Source organism: Myotis lucifugus, unplaced genomic scaffold, assembly GCF_000147115.1.
Source record: "Myotis lucifugus unplaced genomic scaffold, Myoluc2.0 scaffold_2044, whole genome shotgun sequence".
In the NCBI taxonomy this organism is placed as follows: Eukaryota; Metazoa; Chordata; class Mammalia; order Chiroptera; family Vespertilionidae; genus Myotis; species Myotis lucifugus.
Genome location: NW_005873092.1, coordinates 26734 through 31294, shown reverse-complemented (window position 1 = coordinate 31294; position 4561 = coordinate 26734).

The following is a 4561-nucleotide window of genomic DNA, read 5'->3' as shown; positions in this document are numbered from 1 at the left end:
CTGTCCCCTCATCTTCCTTCGCTGTCCCTCAGTACATCCTTCTGGCCTGTGGCTTCCTCCTGGCCAGGTCCCCCTGGCCCCGTCCTCTCAATCAGCTCCTCTGCTCAACCTCCAACCCAGGCCTTCTCAGGCCCACCCCCCTCTGGCCATCTTTCCTTCTCAACCTCTCTGGCCCAACCCCTTCTTCCCAGTCCCTTCTGCCCAGCCCCCCTGCTTACCCCTCCTGCCCATCCCCTCTGCTCAGCCCCTTCTGCCCAGCACCCCTGCTTACCCCTCTGCCCAGCCCCCCTGCTTACCCCTCCTGCCCATCCCCTCTGCTCAGCCCCTCTGCCCAGCACCCCTGCCTGGCCACCTCAGCACAGGGCTTCTTGCAGTTCAGACCCTCTTGTTTTGAGGCCTGGAGGGATCCGGCCTGCACCCCCAGGGTGAACTGACAGCTCCAGGCCCCAGGGCAGAGCCACCTCCTTGGGCTTCATTCTCACGCCCACGCCAAAACCACTCCCCAGTGAGAATCGACTCTTGTCTGAACTCAGGTTTCCCAGCGATTCTCCACCAAGACCAGTTTAAGGCCCTGGAACAATTCCTCTCCTCTCTGTCCACACAAAACTCCCAGCTCATCCACCCCATGGCAATGCTGAGGGCCCTGCACGGGGGAGGCACCACATCCTCCAAGACGGCTGAGCAGTGAGTGCGATTCCTGCCGGGTGTCCACAACCTCCCGAGAGGCAGTTCCCGGAAGGAGGCCTCTGGAGGGCCCCTTCCCAGACCCAGGACAGACGGACAGAGTCGTAGCACAGACACAGGAAGAGCAAGCGGCGCTCATTACAGGACCCCACGTACCCGTGCACTCGGGGAGGGAGGAGGTGAGGAGGCCCAGAGCGGAAGAGGTCGGGGAGTAGAGTGTGCGGTGGGTGGACGGAGGGGAAGGTTGTGAGTGGAATTTGGAGGAGAGAGAAGGTAGATTCTGTGAGGAGAAAGGGCGTCCAGGGAGGCGGGAGGTGGAGGTGGAGGCCAGACGTCCAGTCCCCAGCCCTGTGGAAAGCCTGGCAGTCTCTCGCCCCCGCCTTGGCCCCGGCGCCCCGGCCTTGGCCCCGGCACCCCCAGGACATGACCTTGGGACACCTGGCCCCTCAGCTAGTGCACCTGACGCGGCGAGCTCCTGCAGCCCCGGCCGGCGTCAACTTCCCCAAACGGCGGGGCAAATAGTGTGCTCACAGGGGTGAGACCTAAAAGCAGACTTCGAGGCACCTGATGGGATCGCAGTCTCTGTGTCTCCCCCGGCGACGCCTCTGCGGGTGCTCAGCCCCAGGAGGTCCATCCCCCATGTGGGTCCCTCTTGCTCACCCTCTTTCCCTTGAGCAGGTTGGTTTCTTGTTTCTTTTTTTCTATCTTTTAAAAAAATATATATTTTATTGATAGGAAGGGAGAGGGATAGAGAGTTAGAAACATCGAACATCAATCAGCTGCCTCCTGCACACCCCCTACTGGGGATGTGCCTGCAACCAAGGTACATGCCCTTGACTGGAATCGAACCTGGGACCCGTCAGTCCTTAGGCTGACACTCTATCCACTGAGCCAAACCGGTTAGGGCTTTCTCTATCTTTCTTGTTGAAGTATGGGTCACAGAACATAAAAGACACCATTTAAAATGTTTTTTTTTTAAATATATTTTATTGATTTTTTTACAGAGAGGAAGGGAGAGAGATAGTTAGAAACATCGATGAGAGAGAAACATCGATCAGCTGCCTCCTGCGCACCCCCCACTGGGGAGGTGCCCGCAACCCAGGTACATGCCCTTGACCGGAATCGAACCTGGGACCTTTCAATCCGCAGGCCGACGCTCTATCCACTGAGCCAAGCCGGTTTCGGCTAAAATGTTTTTATTTCATTTATTTTTAAAACATATTTTTATTGGTTTCAGAGAGGAAGGGAGAGGGTGAGAGAGATAGAAACATCAATGATGAGAGAGAATCATTGATTGGCTGCCTCCTGCACGCCCCCCCAATGGGGATCCAGCCCACAACCCAGGCACAAGCCCTGATGGGGAATTAAACTGTGGCCTCCTGGTTCATAGGTCAATGCTCAACCACTGAGCCATGCCAGTCGGGCAAAATTAGCCATTTTAAAGTGAAGTGTATTTAACACACCTCTGTCTAGTTCCAAACATTTTCATCACCCTAAGAGGAAATATTGAAATACTATACCCTTAAAGCAATTGCTCCCCAACCTCCCCTCCCTTCAAGCCCCTGGCAACGACCAACCTGTGTTCTGTTTCTACGGATCTACCTAATCTAGAAGTTTCATATGTAAATGAGATCAGACGATATAGGACCTTTTGTGGCTGGTTTCTTTCACCTAGCATAATGTTTTTGAGGCTCATCTACTTTTATGCCCGAATAATATTCCATGGTTCAGATATACCATATTTTGCTTATTCATTCACTTATTCCTAGATATTTGGGCTGTTTCCACTTGTTGGCTGTTGTGGATAGAGCTGCTATGAACATGTGTACATGTATTTGCGTACCTGTTTTCAACTATTTGGGGGTATATACCTCGGATGGAATTGCTGGGTCATCTCGTAATTCTATGTTTAGCTTACTCAGGTTGCACAGCTAGCGAGTGGCAGAGCCAGGACAAAAACCTAGGTCTTTCTGTCTTCGGGGTCTGAACGTTTAACCACTGTCTCCTCGTGGACAAAGATGAGGGACATATTGGCCGAAACAGAGGGTGCTTCTAGACCAGCGCTTTATAAACTTTATTGTGCAAAAGAATCTCTTGGGGAACTAGTTCAAATGCAGTTTTGATCCAGCAAGTTTGGGGTTAGGCCCAGGATTCTGCATGTCTGACAAGCTCCCCGGTGGTGCAGATGCCGCTGGTCCCCGGGGCGTACTTGGAGGAGCAGGGCTCTTGAAAATATTGCTGCCCTGGCCAGCTTGGCTCAGTGGATAGAGCGTCAGCCTGCGGACTGAGGGGTCCCGGGTTTGATTCCGGCCAGGGGCACATGCCTAGGTTGCGGGCTTGATCCCCAGTAGGGGGTGTGCAGGAGGCAGCCAATCAATGATTCTCTCTCATCATTGATATTTTCATCTCTCTCTCCTTCTTCCTTCCTCTCTGAAATCAATAAAGAATATATTTAAAAGAAAAGAAAAAAGAAAATATTGCTGTTGGTGTGGTAAGGCCTCATGGAATGGTAGAGGAGGGGCTGGGGTGCCCCTACCCCACTCATCCCATCAGCTCCTCCTGGGTTGAGCCCAGCTGCCTGGAGCTGACACGCCTGGCTGGCCCGGCCGCTCCCGCAGGCCCTGCGGGATGCCCTTGGTTGCCTGCCCTGGCATTTCCACCTGCCAGTTGGCAGGCAGGTGGTGGGCCGATGGTGACAGCTTAGCCGGAATCCCTGTCCAGAACCGTCTTGAGCTCAGCCAAGGTAAATGCTGCCCCGCTGTCAGAAATGAAGTGTTGGCAGGCTTCCGGCATGAATAATTGAGACAGAGGGACACTGTAACAGCAGACATTTAGGATGGAGCTGGGGATGGCGCTGAGGAGGCAGCCGCCACAATCAAATCCTTTTCCTAGAAAGATCCAACAACATCAGCATCACAGCTCCCACTCGTCCAGCATCTGCTGAGGGCCAGGCGCTGGGCTGGGAGCTCACCATTGACATGTTCGGTGGAAGCCTTTCACGGACTCGGCGCAGACACTCGGAGGGGAGAGCCATGCTTGGCTCAGACGACTTTCCAGTGGGTCCCAGTTTTGAACTCGGGTCTGTCTGATGCCACAGCCCCTGCACTGGATCCCAGAGCGGTGGTTTTCAAACTATACTCCACGGAACCCTCAGGGTTCCCACAGGTGCTTCCTGGCTGCTGTGGATTGAGGGCGCAGAGAAGGAAGTAGCTCAGCCGGGCTCCAGGCCCTTCGCTTTCCTTCTCCCAGAGTGGCCGCCCTCTGATGGGAGTTATGTACAGAGCGTCCATGGAAGATGAATTGGGAGAAAGGATTTCATGGCCCCAAATGTTTGAAATCACATCATCATGTTGCTTCCTCAGACGAAGGGGGATTATGGACCAGGGCTTCTCGCCTGGCTCCCTCTGGTGGACTTGCCAGTGGTCTGGCTTTGCTCCCTGGCCCTCTGTAAGGTCAGGCCGCCCATCCTAGCCCCAGCCTCCAGCCCGCAGTGCCTGGAGGGCTGCCCACTGGAGGGAGGGGGCTGCCCCACAGACGCAGGTCAAATGCGGGATGGCTGTGAGGTGGGTGACTTCCTCAGGCAAGCGAACTGCCAAGCACGGCCTCTGTATCCTTTTGAAGAGACATCTCTATGGGCTACAGTGAAGAAGCCCTCGGGCTGACTGGCCTGAGGAGGCCCTTAGGACCTTGTATTAATTAGGGGACAAACTCAGTTCTTGTAACAACTGCCGAGGCACTTAGACTTGAGAGAAATGAATTCATTCTCTCACCGGTCACAGTGAGAGCATAAGTAGGCAGGGATCGATGTAGTGCGTCTCCATGCTGTTGGAGACCCAGGTTTCTTCTACAATAAGTGCCTTCCCCTTTGTGGTCCAAA